This window comes from Peromyscus californicus, unplaced genomic scaffold, assembly GCF_007827085.1.
Source record: "Peromyscus californicus insignis strain IS unplaced genomic scaffold, ASM782708v3 Scaffold_14__1_contigs__length_90479793_seg_2, whole genome shotgun sequence".
In the NCBI taxonomy this organism is placed as follows: Eukaryota; Metazoa; Chordata; class Mammalia; order Rodentia; family Cricetidae; genus Peromyscus; species Peromyscus californicus.
Genome location: NW_026294436.1, coordinates 76,201,360 through 76,218,443, shown reverse-complemented (window position 1 = coordinate 76,218,443; position 17,084 = coordinate 76,201,360). Strand labels below are relative to the sequence as shown.

Here is a 17,084-nt window from a genome sequence, read left to right as displayed (position 1 = left end):
GGCTGAAAAGCTCACGATTGGCCTGTCCCACCTTCTGAGGTTCTTATTGTTGGTAAGGCACTCTCTATAGCAACCTTCCTAATGCTGCAACCCTTTAACACAGTTCCTCATGCTGTGGTGACCCTCAACCATAAAATTATTTTTTATGTTACTTCATAACTGTCATTTTGCCTCTGTACCAAATCACAATGTAAATATCTGTATTTCCAGGTGGTCTTAGGAGACTCCTGTAAAGGGCCATTTGAACCTGGGGATCACAGCTCACAGGTCGAGAATGCTCTATAGGATTCTTGGTGGCATAGGGCATCACATGGCAAAAATGGGGCAAGCAAGAGAGCGCTAAACTGGCTTTTAAACAGCCCAACTGTAAGGAAAACACATTGTTTTGGTTTTGATAAGTGTCCCACAAAAGTCTGTGTCTGAAAAGCTTGGTCCCCAGTCCTTGGTGCTATTGGAAAGGGGCGGACACTTTAAGAGGTGGGACCTAATGGGAGGTCATCTGGTTACTATGGGCATGCTCTCAAAGAGGCTAATTAGCACCCCAGCCCTTTTCCTTCTGGGCTCTCTGCCTCTCAGCCGGTGAGCAGCTTTGCTCCATCATGCACTACCAATGATGCTCTGCCTCATCACAGGCCCAGAGGCAATGGGGCCAAGGCTCTGAAACTATGAGTCCCACAAGCCCTTCCTCCTTGTAGGTAGAAGGAAGCTGACAAACACATGAACCCATGGATGGACTAATCTATTAATGACAGAGCATCACATGGCCCCTCGAAACACTTTAGAGTGGAGATTGTGACATGAGGCTTTAGTGGGACATTCAAACCACAGCAGGGATCTTCTAGAATGTTTTACTAACTAGGCCACTTCCCATCACTCCTCTGCCAGGACACTTGTCAAACCATCATTTCTAAATGAAATTGACCCTTGCTCGCCTAAATGTTTTCTTCTTTTCAACCTTCAAGCCCCCTTTCCCTGGAGTAGCCTGAGGGAACCTCCAAGGGGGCAAGTCAGTCTCATATCACTGTCACGGGCACTTCCCCAGCACGGCCCAGAACAGTCGCTACTGTTTGGACCTCTTAGTCCCACTTGCCCTCACTGAGAGCCTGATTGGCCGGGCCTGTCTGGGTGGCCGGTCCACTTTCATTGGCACCTATGGCTGATGGAAGGAAGGGGTCAGGAGGGGCTCAGCATTGCTTCTGAGCCTACAGTGACTCTGCAGGGCCGTTTCCAGGGAGCTTCCTCTGTCCTAACCCTGTGTGGCAACAGACTCACGCAGCCACCCCCAAGAAGCTGAGCGACCACTCACTCCTCTTACTTCCTAATTTAACACAAACTACAGACAAAGCTTTCTACAGACACACACACCGAGAAACCAGTAAGGCTAAAAATAAACCCTCCCACACCTCATCCTTTTTCTAAATTTGTGACTCAGGAGACTAGAAATTCTGTCGGAATGTATTAACTTCTGGCTGTGGGCAACAAGAGGGCTACAAGACAGATCTTTTCTGAGACACCAGGAGTTCAATGTCAGCGTGCCATGCTGTTTGAGATGCCTGTCTTGTTGCTGGGCCTGGCCATCTCTCAAGGGAAGAGCTAAACTTGATGATTTGAAGCATATTTCCCCCAGCTATTCCCTGGCATCCAGTCTGACACATGATAAGTGAAACCCTATTCCCAGGAAAGTCGATCCAGGCACATCTGAACTATTCACTCCTGCTCACTCCTTCACTTAAACATAGTTACTGGGCACCCACAATGTGTCAGATAAGAACCTGTCCTCCCAGGAGCTTGTGTTCCATCAGAAAGACAATAAAATAAAAGGTATATAGCATGTTTGACTGGGGTAAGTGCTCCCAACAAAGGGGGCAAAAAACATGTGGGACTGTAAGGAAAATCCTACTGAATACACCCACAGGCGAAGCTGTACCATGCAGATACCCAGAAGACATGTTCCAAGCAGAGAGAAGGCCACTGCCCAGGCCTGGCAGTGGGAGTGGACCTGGACTTCTTTGGGCCATTGTGCCTGGTTGCAGTGAACAGACCCCACTGTGCTAGGAGCCACACAGGCCACTGCGAAGATACCAACTCTTACTTTGAACTGAGACATGATACCATCAGAAGGCTGTGAGCTGAGGAGGCTGATTTTTGACTTCCCAGAAGGGTCAGGATGCTGAGTGAGTTCTTTGGATTACAGAAACACAAGGAAGCAAGGGTACATTAAGGGAACCACAACAAAGCAGGCAAGGGCTAGCTGCCGCTCACAGCAGAATGGCAAGGGGGAGTGTCCAAAAGCCGTTTGCAGACTGAAGGGCTGCAGGCATGAGAGAAACAGAAGTCAACGGTGGTTCCAAGTGTGTGGCCTAAAAAATGATGGTACTGCCATCACTGACCGGAGGAGGTGAAAAGACGAAGGACTTGGCTTTTGACCTACAAGGATGGCGATGCTCTCAGACATCCCTATGAGGAGCCAATGGGTAGTGGAGGGTGAGTGAGCTCAGTGGGGGTTTGGACTGCAATGGCCCATGTAGCTCTTGCTGACATACAGCTAGACTCGGTGAGTTCACCAAGATGATGGGGGAGAGGGAAAACCCAAGTGCTAAGCACTGGGACACAGCGGCATTCGAGAGCAGAGGCAGAAGGGCCAGCCAGGAATGCTCTCCTCTGTGGCTGGGCGGCAAAGCATTTGCGGCTCTGTGCTAGTATGCAACACTGTTTTACAGCCCTGGAATTATGCCACAGGGCAATGTGGCCAAGGAGAATTACAAAAATTCAGAAGGGCAAAGGTTACTGAGGAGAGCTGGAACCCTGTGATGTTTTGAACAGCGAGGGAGACCTCACACCCATGCAGACAGCAGAGACGACATTTAGAATGAGGAAACAGCTTGCACAAGGGCCTGGAGAAGAAATTCCAAGCAGGAGGCAACTAAAGGGCGGAGGGCGGGAGACAGCGAGCCATTCTTCTGGCTGGCTCCATGGAGGGGAAAGTAGATGCGAAGCTTGGAAACAGACTCTGGAAGATGTTCTACCAGAATGAACCCACAGTTTGATTATCTCCACAGCGGTGGCCTTGCATGTGAGGAGCAGCAGTATGGAGGGCTTTTTACCTGGGCTTGGTGCTCCCAAGATTCCCATGGTGTGTCCTTGAGATCATCTTGTCACCCTCAGTTGTGAATAGAGAGATAGACTTGAAGTCACCTGCTCACATCTAAGCTTTAATAACAGGCTGAGGCTTGTGACTCGACAGGATGCTTTGGAGGAAGTGGCCTGGAACTGGTAGTGGTGCTGGGACCTGGAAATGGAGGAGAGGGTTGCAACGGACTACACAGAGATGCAAGGGGTCAGAGGGCACCATGACGGAAGGGGGGTGGGGCCAGAAGAAAGGAGCAAAGAGAGGGTTGGGATCTGGTGTTTGAGCAGGGGGTGGAAGAGCTACCAGGAAGAGAAACACTCTCCCTGGCACCTCTCTCAGCTACATCAGTGTCCCCCAAGCCAACCCAGGCCCCAGTGCGAGGTACCTAGGAAACCGCTCTGAGCAGACCAGAAACACTCGGGGTTTTAAGCACAGGTAAGTGACAACAATAAAGGCTCTGGGCTGCCTCTGGGCCCAGCCAGACATAGGCCCATGTCCCAACTGTCTCCACACACCCGGGACCCAAAAAGAGCCATTGGTGTTGGTCCACAGCACAGTACTCATTCCAAACGGAACATATTCTGAGCCCAATATGAGTGGCCACAGCCTGGGAACATGGATTCAGATTGTCCCAAACGACCTGTTCTACTGTGGACATGGTTACATGAACATGTTTTATTTGTTTTGGGGGGGGACAGGATCTCATGTAACCCAGGCCGTCTTTGAGCTCAATATGTACCTGAGGATAGCCTTAAATTCCTCCTGTCTCTACCTCTTGTATGTTGGGCATGCACATGGGAGGTTTTTATGTGGTGCTGGGGTCTGAACCCAGGGTTTCATGCATGCCAGGTGAACACTTTACCAACTGGGCCATATCCCCAGCTCTACATGAACCTTTATAGTCACAGAACAAAGATAGTCACAAAACAGTATTACCAAATACATTGGGGACAACAGGTAGGCAGGTTTCAGCAAAGCGGGGAGGGTTGGGGGGACACACTCCATTAAGGTTTCAGTATCATCACATGACACTCTTAGCTTTGGGCTTGGTGAAAGCTGTGTTCTGCTGACACGTTCCAAAGGTTTTTTGTTATAATGAGATGAATGCTGGTCAGATTCAGGTGGCTGACAGATGACTATTAGGGAACTAATGACAGCCCCAAGTGATTTTGGCTTTGGAGCTGCAACATTTCAACTCTCCCAACCAGAATGTTTTAACCAGTAAGTGAGTCTTCAGAATCCTCGTGGATGTGGCTTCTCAGAACTGCAGCTCATAGTGGAGAGGAATATTCTGGGAACATAATACAGAAGCATGTTTTCATGGCAGCAATATCTTTCCATTCCCTAAACCTGTTTCTCTTTCTCCCATGTCTTTATTCCTGGCCCCTGCCTTCAGATCTATTAGCTTCCAGACTGTGGAGCATAGTTTTATGTTCTCATTGACTTTCTTGGACAGTCATCCTGCAAATAACATCAGGGAGACTTCTTATTAACTGTGAAAGCTTGCCTTTAGCTTAGGCTTGTCCTCAACTAGCTCTTATAACTCAAATTAACCTGCTTCAATTAATCTATGTCCTGCCACGTGACTCGGTTACCTCTTCTCTGTACCACACGTCCAACTTGTTCCAAGTCTTGCTGGCGTCTCTGCCTCTCTTCTTCCCCGGGTCCTCTCTCTCCCAGGAAGTCCTGCCTATTATCTCTTGCCATTTAACTCTTTATTAAACCAATCAGAAGGCACCTCAGGCAAAGATACATCTTTACAGTGTAAACAAATATTCCACAACATTTGCCCCTTTTTGTCTAATTAAAAAGGAAAAGTTTTAGCCGGGCGGTGGTGGCTCACACCTTTAATCCCAGCACTCGGGAGGCAGAGGCAGGCGGATCTCTGTGAGTTCGAGGCCAGCCCGGTCTCCAAAGCCAAAGTTCCAGGAAAGGCGCAAAACTACACAGAGAAACCCTGTCTCGAAAAACCAAAAAAAAAAAAAAAAAAAAAAAAAAAAAAGGAAAAGTTTTAACTCTAACATAGTAAAACTATATACAATAAGAACAATTATCAGGTAAGAATTTCATTCACAATGTCCAGGCCATATGTATTTGGCAAGTTCACAGAAACTACTGTATTATCTATCTTACCTTAGTAAGTCCAAAGTTTTATATCTAAACACTTCCTATCATAACTTGTATTACCATCCTAAAACTATCTTTTTAGATCTTAAGACATCTTCTTAGATAAACAATGTAAGCTTTTATGTTTCCCAACCTTATTAACTTTACATCTCTTATGTAAGTTTCTTTTCTGATTTTGGGCACCAAATGTAGCAAGCTTTCTTGGTCAGACTATCTTTGAATCGCCGATCCCACATTGGGTGCCATATGTAGTTGGATTTTTCTTTGGGCCACCAGCTCACAAATAATGACATGGAGACATTATTTTATGAAAGCTCAGCCTTAGCTTAGGCTTGTCCCACTAGCTCTTATAACTTAAATCAACCAATTTATATTCATCTATGTTCTGCCATGTGGCTTGTTACCTTTCTTCTATCCTGCACCTCCTGTTTCCTCTCTGTGTCTTGCTGGTGAATCCTTCCTTCCTTTTTCCCAGAGTTCCCTCTCTGCCCAGAAGTCCCACTTATACCTCCTGCCTTGCTACTGGCCATTTAGCTTTTTATTGCACCAATCACAGCAATACATCTTCACACAGTGTAAAAATATCCCACAACAGTGGAATATGGGTGGAGGGAGTAGCCACCACTTCCAGGGCTGTACCCCTCACCCCCCCCCATAGCTTCTGTGAGGCTCTTGTGTCTTCTTGGTCTGCCACTGATGGTGACCTGAACACCCTATATGAAGAGCAGTTCATCAGGGCCGGAGTGGTAGGGTTTCTATCTGTGCATGTCCTAGAGAGCAAATGAGATGAATTAAAGTAAGCCACCGAAATCCAAAGGTCTGAGCACTGGCCTTGCCCATAGAGAGAAGATTTTTGAGAACTAATATAGTCAAGTACTGTAATCTATTTTATCCTGTTTGAATGTTTAAAATCAGAGATTTTTCCAGTACTGAAGGACTATTTAGAAGGGCCAGCAAGGACAGCTGACATTGAGTAGGATTGTTCTAGGACCAAAGAGAGTTCTCTTCTCACTGTCCTAATGGTGAAAATCAAACCCCACACCCTGTGTCTGGGGCTCACAGAGTCAAGCCAAACCTGGGGCCACTGAGAATAACCCTTTCCCAGTGTGCAATGATGATGCACAGGGGTGTCAGTTAAGGGAGCTGTCCTTCCCCTGGTCTCTTGTGCGTGTTGGCCTCTGGCAGGTGATACAGTGGCACATCCCAGCAGTAAGTACATCTTCCTGCCCAGGGTTCTGGGCTTGACTGTGTGATCCAAGTTTTACTCTCTCTTGCTGCTAAGACCCCTTCTGCTCTCACAGGGAGCCTGGGCTAGCCTATGAGAAGACAAGACCAGTGATAGTGAAGACAGGTCAACCATCCCTGCAGTGTTCCCTGTATGCCTTGTCTTCAAAGGACAGTCCTCCCCTGAGGGAACACTTGGCAACATCTGGAGATACTGTTGATTTTCCTGTTGAGAGCTTGTGGGCAGAGGTAAGGGATGCGAGTTCAGTATATAACAATGGCTAGTCCCCTACAACAAGGACCTGCCTCATCCTGAATGTTGGCAGCCTATTGATACCAGGTTAGGAACTATGAGGAACAATGACTGCTGTAAACCTTTGTGTTGGAGACAACTTTATGCAGCAAAGTCTGGAACTGGATACTCGGCTGGGGTAGTCATGGCTGCGTACGTGTGCACATATGCATCCACCTATGTGGCTGGGTGTGCAGGGTGGCTAGTCACACATTACAACAGTCTGAGCCGCACATAGAGATTTTCTCAGTGCTGTTTGCAGACATGCACACACATACACAAGTATACATACATATATACACACACACAAATATATACATACATACAAACACATACGTACACACACACTCACATTGTAGACCAATACTCCTCTAAGCTCTCCAAAAGTCTTAGTTCCTTTAACCCTCATAAAAACCCATGAGATAGCTGGGCGGCTGTGGCACACGTCTTTAATCCCAGCACTCAGGAGGCAGAGCCAGGTGGATCTCTGTGAGTTAGAGGTCAGCCTGGTCTACAGCACGAGACCCAGGACAGGCACCAAAACTACACAGAGAAACCCTGTCTCAAAAAAAAATCCATGAGATATTGCTTCTATTCTATAAAGGAGAAACTGAGGCTCAGGATGATTAACTTGCCCAAGATCTCATGCTCACTAAGTAGGGTCAGAACTTTGCTGTTAGGCATGGAGTCCACATACTTGTCCCCTTCTTTATGCCTGTTGCCTGCCAGGGGTCCTGTTGGCGTCTCTGTGTACTTAATCCTTTCTAGGTCCAGCTGCCCTTCCTACCCCATTGCCCTCAGCACCTGGACACAGCTGTGCTGGCCCAGGTGTGCCTCTCGTGACACAAGTGCTTTACACATGACTCTTCAGGAGTGTGAGCATGGCTGGGGTCTCGGATGCTCAGATGCTCATTCAAGGTGAGACCCTGAACAAGTTTCTGAGTTTCTAGGAGCCTGAGCTTCCTTTCTGGCGGAATGGAGCAGACTGCAGTGTCCGGCAGCAAGGGGAATCCAGGGCAAAGTCCTTGACGCCAGTGACACAGGCAGCAGGCACAGAGGGCCACTGGTCCCTCAGAATTACGGTACACAGGAAATGAGACACGGTAAACACAGAAGGGAGGGAGTGCCGAGTTTCACTGTGGCCCCCACAATGTCTGTAAGGATTAAGTCAGAAATTGGCTGTGCAACCATTTCAAGTGTCTGGTGGGTTGGGCTTGGGAGAGATTAGTGGAGCCTTCATCCCGGCCTGCCATGGATGAAGTCTGTGACTTTGAGATCCCAGTGGCGGGAGGAAGGCAGGGGTTGTCAGCAGGTATGGGTGACTTTGAACACTTCCAGAAATAAAAAGTGGCTTTTCTTTAGGACTTCAGCATTTCAGCTGAGGGGTGCCCTTGGATGCCCTGTTGGCCCTCCTTGTCATGGATGAGCCCAGTCAGTGGGGGACATGGAGTGTGTGGAGGGAGCTGGGCTCCAGCGGGCCCCCGTCCCACTGTCTGAAGACAGTTATGTTGCTGTTTCCGCCACCACTGTGTAAAGGCCGCCACTTTACAGCCAGATGCCTGGTTCCTCCTCCACTGGTGATAAGAACAGACTGACCCTCTCTCACAAGTTCACTGTGAGAACTGAGTTAAAATTGATATAGAAGGACCCCATTTCATTTATTTTTTAACTTTAGACAGTTATGCGTAGATGGACATGCGTATCTTTTAAGACAGGGACTCACATACCAAGACTCTGGTTGCTAGCTGCCCCAAGCATCTCTCTAAGCATCTAGGGGTCAGAGGGACAAATGTCGCAGCTGAAGGTAACTTATCTCTTAGGAGCCCTGGGATTTTCCTTTGTTATCCTGGAACTCACTAAGTAGACCAGGCTGGCCTTGAACTCACAGAAATCTGCCTGTCTCTAACTCTCTAGGTCCAGGATTAAAGGCATGTGTTATACCAGGCCTGACTACATTGCTGTTTTTAACCAAAACTACAAAGGGAACAGGTGGTCACTGTGGACAACTGGAAACATACAGAAAATTAAGTTGTACTTAATGAACTTGATGAACTCAATGTACTTGATGAACACCTATGCACACACATTTAAAGCAGCTCAGCACTCAGCCTCTGGGCCCCACAGAGGCCATCTGAATGGGGCCCAGAATCACAGTGGGCTGCTCAGAGCCCAGGCCTGTGGGAGGTCAGGACAGGACCTCTCTGCCTGACTCCAGCCCTCAGCTTGGCCTGAAGCAGGACTCTGCACGCGATGCCCGTCAGGCTGCTCTTGGTCCCCATATATGGGGCAGCTTGTTGTTTGGGGCGATTGTGTTGGAAGGAGAACCTGCAGGCATGTTTGGGAATGAATTAGGCCTTTGTGTGAAAAGCCACACTCAACTATGACCCAGCTTCTGGTAACCCGCTCTAAAAGCCGAGTAATAACCGAAATATGGAAGGAGGGGCAGGAGCCCGCAGAACATCTCCAGCTTAACAACACTGGAACTTACTGACCGCACAGGGAGGCACCCAGCCCAGTTCTCTGCCCTGCTTCTTCCCCCCTTTAATCAGGCTTCCTTGATTACTGCCAAACCTAAGACAGTGGGATACGTGTCTACTCCCCCACTGAGTTTCTCACAAATCCTAACAGTCAGAATGCCTATGATATGCTGGGTACATATTCTGTGCCAGCCCCTGAACAGAAATCATATTTACTCCTCATCTTGCTTGAAAGACAGACAGAACTATTGCTCAGCCAGGTCAGTGACTCACTCGGGCTCTGCTCTCACTGAGCCTAGAAGTTAAACCCAGCATCTAGTTCCTGAGACTTTAGCATAGAATTGGTTGTGTTTCATGCATCATGTGTGTGATTTTTTTTTTTAATTTTGAGACAAGGTCTCATGTATCCCAGGCTGGCCTTAAACTCACTATGTAGTCCAGAATGATGCTGTACTTCTGATCTTCCTGCCTTCCCCTCTTGAATGCTGGGATTGAAGGCGCACACCACCAAGCAGGGTCTACGTGGTGCTAGGTCCCAGGGTGTCTCATCACTTCCCTCTCTGGGGAGCAATAACTTCCTCACCCTCAATCAACGGCTGTTCTCTTACCCACCTGTCTATCAAAGGTCTTTCCTGCTCAGTGCTATCATACTAATTTTCTTCATCTTTTCAGCTCACTGGCTTTGTAGTTTCATTATTAGTGGGTACAGTGAGATTTGGGAAGATCTGTCATTTTTGCATAATAGAACCAAGGGCTGAAGGCGGTGTTTCGTCATTTCCCTTGACTGTGGCTGACAGGGCTCCTCTGCGCATCACCTCGTCTCACCTGCATGTTTTCCTGAGCTGGCAGCTGGGGAACACAAGGGGGCCTTGTTGGCATCTTGTGCTTGATTCTAGCTGTTGACCGGGACGTCTCAGTTCTCCTGGTTGCCCTTCATGTTCCAACTAGCTTGAAAGATTATTGAAGGGGTGCTTTCAGGGCAACAGGGCAGAAGTTATATACAACATCATTCAATAAATGGGATCAGCTAGAATGAACCCTGGGTTCCTTCAGTCCTTTTGTCAGGATATTTTATCAAAGCACAAAGAAGTGACCAATGTGAGCAGAACTTGCTCTTCACCAGGGAGCCCTCTCTCCAGCTCCAGCATGCCCTTCTCCAGTTCACAGCCTTCATCAGATTTTCAGACGTCTTCCCACCCAAACTTCTGGATAAGTATCACAACTCTAGGGCCCTCACTCTTTCAATGTGCATGCCTCTACTGTGGTTTGGGCATAGAAGTACATTGTGATGGAATTATGACCAGAGTAGGGAACCACTAGGATGTGAGAAGAATCCAGACGGTTTCTTCTGTCTGGTAGCAGATGAGCATCATAGAAAGTGGCACTCCACTCCACCGCTGTTGCTCAGTACTTCCTTTGTGACTTCAATAGAGTGAGCCAGCTTTCACCTGGTCCATCTCATGTCCATTTAAAGTACCTGTCAGATTCCTAACACTCCTCACACTGCCCACACACCATAGCAGGGGAGCTCAAACTTGCTTGGAGAGTAGCAGGTATTTCTGAAGCGATGACTTGCTGTTCCTTGAAGGTGCTTCCCACGCTGGCTCTTCTCGGTTTTTGTTTTTGTTTTTGTTTTGTCATCTTCTGACTCAAAGCCAGAACAAGAAATTTCCCTCAGGCTCTGAAGTATCTGCCGGCTGACCCCCGCTGGGGAGGGTGTGCTCAGGTCTCCCAGGATACAAGGTAGCAAAGAAAAAGATAATTCTGGACCCTACATATTCAGTGTGAAATTTTAGCAGATTCACTTTCTCCCTAACAGGTCATTTCCCCCACCTTCTGCTGTCCCCACCTATGCTTGTTCTCAGGTCAGGAATGAGGGAAGACAGCTGGGGGCCCATCAGCCTGACGGCTGTCCCTCATGCTCCTCCCACAGGGACAGTCTGGTGGATTTCTTCCTCATAACCTACTTGTCACTGAACCGTCCCAACAGTTCAGCTGAAGGGGCAGAGGTATTCCCAGTTCATAGTGTCTCCTGCTGAGTTCTAGAGAATGGGGAGGGACACAGGTCACATATCACAGCTGTTTGGAGCTGGCAACTCATCCAACACTCTACAGATGTGGGTGCAACGTCACAGAGAGGTCGTAATAGGGTTTCTGCCTCAGGCCCCGCTGGAACAGATCCTGGCTTTTCAGCTCTCATTGGATAAAAGCACTGAGGATAGGGAAGGGGCAGGGTTTGGTGGCAAGTAGTTAGGGTTCAAATCCTGGCTTTGAGCAATGGCAGGCAGATTCTTTAATCTCTGTAGGCTCTCTCTCCTGTATCTAGAGGGAGGATAATGCCTGTACTTTGAGAGGTATGTGGCTTTGAGCAGAGGGCCAGCATACAGCAAGTGTCCCTGAACACAGCTGTTGGCCTTCTCAATTCCAGTCAGCGCCAGCAGCCTTTTTGGCTCACTGCGGGCCTTCTCTTGGCTCCTGTCCTCTCTTTGTGATCAACCCTCTTGCTGTTTCCCTTGAAGGATGGATACCAGCTGATTCCCAGCTGGCACATGAGCCAAGTACTCCTGTCCCTACTTGACAGTGTAGAAGCTGAGGCAAACTGGATGATGTCCCCAAGGCTCAAGCTATGGCACCACCAGGCTTTGAGTGTGGGTCAGATTCTAAATTCAGTCTCCAACAAATCTTAAGTCCATGGTCCTGGACCAGCTGTCACCAAGGGAGACCTGGATGTAGCCAAGTATTACTGTCACTAAATTCTTCCCAAGCAGTTTACTCCCTGGACTTTGAACAGGTGCCAAAGGGGTATGCATGGGAAGGCAGAAGAGGATACAGGCAATGCAGTGAGACCTTGAGCTGTTGCTGACTGCCTTTGCTATATAACAGGCTCCATGCAGGTCTTGAAGCTATAAGATGTTGTCCAATAAGTAAAGCACACTCTCTAAGCACAGGGGCCCTGCCTTGTTTTCCTGGATCTCCCTCAGTCACAACAGTGCCGGCCCCTCAATAACATCTGATTAACTGGTTGACCCACAAACAGCCAGGGCAGAAGACAAAGGCCCCAGTGAACACAGCAGGAGTGTGCTGGACTGCTGAAGCATGAGAGGAACCAGACCCTGGTCCAGGAAGCCTCCTCTGGAGAGATGGGGTGGGCTGGAGTTGGCTGATGAGAACAAACAGGTAGCACAGGTGATCCAGTGAAGGGCTTCCATCAACCAGGAAGACCAACAGTAGAACCATATGGGACTGTTGTAGACCGAGGAGCTAGAAATGGTGGATGTTCAGCTTGGCTCCCCCAAATCCCATCACATCTGCCAAGGTGTCCGAACAGACTCCGTGCAGGGCCCTATCCAGGCAATGTTCCCTGCTCCTCCCTGCCTCCCCTCTCAGCAGGAAAAGCCTGGCCTCACTAGGAAGGATGTTCAGGACAAGATGATTACAGGATGGAAGTGAGACTGATGTGTGGACAAGGGCGAAGGCAACTGAGTATTCAGCTAGAGGAGAAAGGAACAAAGGGGGAGTAGTCAACCATCTTTTCCTGCATTGCAACAAGAAGAGCCCCCACCCCTTCTTCCTCTGAGCCTGGGCTCTCCCTCCCTCCATCTTTATCTCCTCCACTTTGGTGCTCTACTCACTTCCACTTCATCTTTTATCACGATTAAGCACCTACTGTATGCCACACACTTTGCCAGGCTCTAGAGACCATGGGGTCATGAGGAAGAAAAAGTTTATACCCAGATGACCACGCTCTAAAACCTCAGAGCTCTGGGTCCTGTGCCACACATCAGAGGCAGAAAGGGCTGAGGCATCCGTAGTCACTCGGCCTGGTTAAGGAGAGTGAACTGCAAACCAGGGAAAACACATCCAGACAAGAATGCAAACCCAGCAAAGGCCCAGGTTGCAAAATGCAAAGTAGTTAGGCAATGATGGGCAAGTAGGCTTTGCTGAAACAAAAGGAAGAGTGCTGGGCAATATAATGTGGGCAGGATCGAGCAGCACCCGGAGCCCAGGAACATAGAGAACATGGGCATTACTAGAGTCTAGCTCTCCCTGTGTTCAGAGTTGCACAGGTGATAAGTCATGTGGACCAATCAGCTGGCAGGGTGCTTGCCTAGCATGAACTGAGCCCTGGGTTCTCAATGCCTAGCCCTACGACAGAACCAGGCATATGGTGGCTGCCTATAACCCCCACTTGGGGGGTGGGAGGTAGGAGGATGAGGAGTTCAAGGCCAGCCTGAACTACAGGAAAACCTGTCTCAAACAAACAGAATACCACCATCAACAACAACAAAAAACAAATTCAGAGTGCTTCTCAGTCAAAGAAACTGAGTGACTGAAAAAAACAGAAGCTTCTTGCTTGAAGGTGGTTTTGCCCCAGGGGACATAAGGCAATGGCTGATAGGACTGCTCTTGTTCTAACTTGGGGTGCTGCTCCTGCCTCTCTGCCACAGGCCCAGGCTGTCAGTTCTGTCCTGGTCTGTGTGCTGGCTAGCCGTGCCACTGTGCAGTACAGACCAGAACAGCTGGTTCACAGTCAGGACTGGAGAGACAGAGACAGAGAGAGAGGATGCCCTGGCAGGGGAGATGAAGACCACCTGGGCAACAGGCTGAACTCTTAGCTCATTGGGACACATCTGCCATTAAGATTTGGGAGTGAATCTAGGGGGTCTTTCTATACAGTAGTCCTGACCATGTATGTCTGGGATGTGGGAATCAAACAGGACCTACTCAGCTGGGTGCCATGTGGGTGCTGACAAGTGTCCTGTGCTCAGGTTCTTCTTCCCACCCTCACCACTGAAGGTCTTCCTTATGAAGGCCAAGCCTTCTGTCTATATTGATTACTATCTTGTACCCAGTGCCTGGCACACAGCATGCGTTCAGTTAAAAAAAGTGTTGAATGGGAACTGAAGAACTGGGTCCGGTTTGCAGCTCCCAACTGTCTCTAACTCCTGTTCAAAGGGATCTGATTCCCTCCTCTAACCTCTGTGGGCACCAGGAACATGTGGTGTATACAACTACATACATGGAGGCAAACCCTCATGCACATAAAAGTAAATAAATATTTTTAATGTGTTAAATGAAGGTCAATGAGATGGCTCAGCACGTAAACGAGCTTGCTGCTCAGCCTGCTGACCTGAGTTCAATCTCTGGGACTCACACAATAGAAGAAGAAATCCTGATTTTACAAGTTGTTCTATCTATCTATCTATCTATCTATCTATCTATCTATCTATCTATCTATCTATCTATCTACCTATCTGTCTGTCTGTCTGTCTGTCTCTCATGCACACATATACACACATACATGTTAATTTAAAGTAAATTTAAAAATAAAACTGACCCTGCTCTCCACCGAGGGTTCAGGAACTGGGGCCATAGGCTGCTGCATTGGTCTCTCCCCCTCTAAACCAGCAAGAGGACAGATGTTTCCCTGCTGAAATGTGCAGCGTTTTTGTTTTCACTATTCATAACCGTCATTTTGAAATAGCTTGATCATCCTCACACAATTATTCCTGAAAAAAAACCTAGCACAATGAAGGGGTCAAGGCAGTGTGATGCAACAGGCCAACCACTTAGCAGCCAAATGAAATTGCAGCCACTTGACAGGGCATGGCTCAAGCAAAGGGCCTCACTGCCTCAGGAACTGCTGCCTGGTGTTGTGACACTCATCTTGTGGAGTGCGGTGCAAGCTGAGGCCACACAGCTGTCAGGGCTTCAGTCACTGCCTGCTTGCCTGAGGAAGTCCATTCATCACAGCACTGACCACCAGGGCCTGGTGACACAAGGGAGTGAGGACCCAGCCAGAGGGCAAATGCCAAAGGTCCCCCGGAAACAAACGAAAGAAAATAAGCACTGTAGAAGCAGGAGTCCAGGCCAAGCCAGAGTTAGCCAGTAATTCTGTGTTAGTGGGGTGGTGAACAATAAGGGGTATGGGGGTCTGTTACCCCCGAGGCAGTGGCCCATGGGGTTTTAATGTAAGCCTGGGCTCACAGTTTGGGCTAGGTAGAGCAAAGCTCTCAGTCAGATTCCTGGGCAAGTCTTAGCTGAGCTGCAAGCTGTCAGTGTCCAGGCTGCTGGAGTCAAGGGGCTCTTGACTGTGTGGCTCTCTGAGCTGTGTGGCAGCAGTCATGTATGACGAGTATTATAAAAAGTTACATGGAGGATGTCATGATAGTACACACTGTTAGGCCCAGCACTTGGAAGGCAGAGACATGGGGATCTCTGTGAGTTCAAGGCCAGTCAGCCTGGTCTATGTGGCAATTCCAGGCCAGCCATGGCTACATAGTAAGGCCTTGTCTTTTTTTTTTTTTTTTTTTTTCTTTTTAAAGTCTATGTGGCAGGCTGGGGTGATGACTCAGTGGGTAAGTGTGCTCACAGTGCAAGCATACAGGCCTAAGTTCAGATCTCTACCATCTATATAAAAACATCGGCTTCAGGCCAACCGAGATGGCTCCACAGGTGAGGACACTTGCCACCAAACCTGACAACCTGAGTTCAGTTGTTAGAGCCCACATGGTAGGAGGGGAGAACTGACTCCTGCAAGTTCTTCTCTGACTTCCACGTGCATGCTGTGCATGTATGCCCCCCCCATAAATAAATAAATGTAGAAATGCCAGCTAGACTCAGCCCCACCTCCTGTAACCTCACAGATTGGGGGGAGAGTGCTATGGGATGTCTTTCTGTATGCTGTGAATATGTGTGGCTGTCACTGGATAATAAAGCTGTTTTGGCCTATGGCAAGAAAGCTCACAGTCAGGTGAGAGATCTAAGCAGAGATACAGAGAGTAGAAGGGTGGAGTCGGGAACAAGCCAGTCCACCACCGAAGCAGCAACAAGATGCCAGCAGACCTGCAGACTGGTAACACCACGGCCACAATGGCCATTTTATAGAAATAGGTTAATTTAAGATGAAAGAGCTAGCTAGCAAGAAGCTGAAGCTAGGCCATACAATTTGTAATTAATATAAGCCTCTGAGTGATTATTTTATAAATGGCAGTGGAACCATGGGGCTGGGTGGGACCAAGAAACTTCCAGTTACAGGAGAAGAATGTCTCTAGGAATAAGGCAAAGAGGATTTCCTCCTCTGGCCTGCACACACACGATGCTGCACCTTGCAGGGTATGCGCCTTCATTAATAACTCTGGGGAGGTCCAAGGATACACACATCATGTAGGTGTCTGAACAATGACATCAGATAGGTGAATTCATAATCATTTCATAATCAGGCAGCATTCTTCTGTTTGTAAAATTCTTTCATATACATGTAATCCTTAAATAAAAGTGACATTCAAGTATTATTTCTCTCATTTTACAGAGGCTCAGAAAGGGTAGATGAACTATCAGCTTGGATCAGCTCTAGGCTCTGAGGTCAGACCTCTGTGGTGTCTGCTACTAGACACAACTGTTTCTCCCCATCATTTCCCTCCCGTTCTCTTTTGGAGTCAGCTTTGGGGTCCACTTGTATGTTTGTGCTGTTACTCACCTCTCCCAACAAATTCAAGCATTCCCCTCCCTGTTTCTGAAGGAGGCAGCCTAGAATGTAGAATTCTCTCAAAGCAAATTCATGTTCCAGGGTTGATCTGGTCAACTGCTCAAGCTAGTGTTCCTCCTCAAGGATAGCTGGAAGGCAGGACACCTTGTCCCTCACTGCCCTGATGACCTGTGATCCTGAGTTAGGCAGACACAGCCATTCTGACATGTGTGAGCTGCCTAAGAAGGTGACTAGCCACTCTCCTAGGTGCTCACGGAAGGATGAATGAAGTTCAGTGCCTTGAAAGAACTTTTCAACTTTACCTCTCAGTAAAGTTTGCATAAGGATTCTGGATGCTGGGAATAA

The 17,084-nt window shown here is 48.3% G+C and overlaps 1 long non-coding RNA gene across 4 annotated transcripts in view; it reads right to left on the bottom strand.

The window, feature by feature from the left end:
- The window catches only part of LOC128110154 (uncharacterized), a 66,782-nt gene that overhangs the window by 10,808 nt on the left and 38,890 nt on the right, over positions 1-17,084 (bottom strand). Inside the window, exons 1-2 of one of the 4 annotated variants that reach the window (XR_008218097.1) lie at positions 9,680-10,978; positions 3,105-6,027 (exon numbers count right to left, since the gene is read on the bottom strand). This is a non-coding gene — a long non-coding RNA (uncharacterized LOC128110154). The other 3 variants (XR_008218100.1, XR_008218096.1, XR_008218099.1) reach the window with 3 other exon arrangements.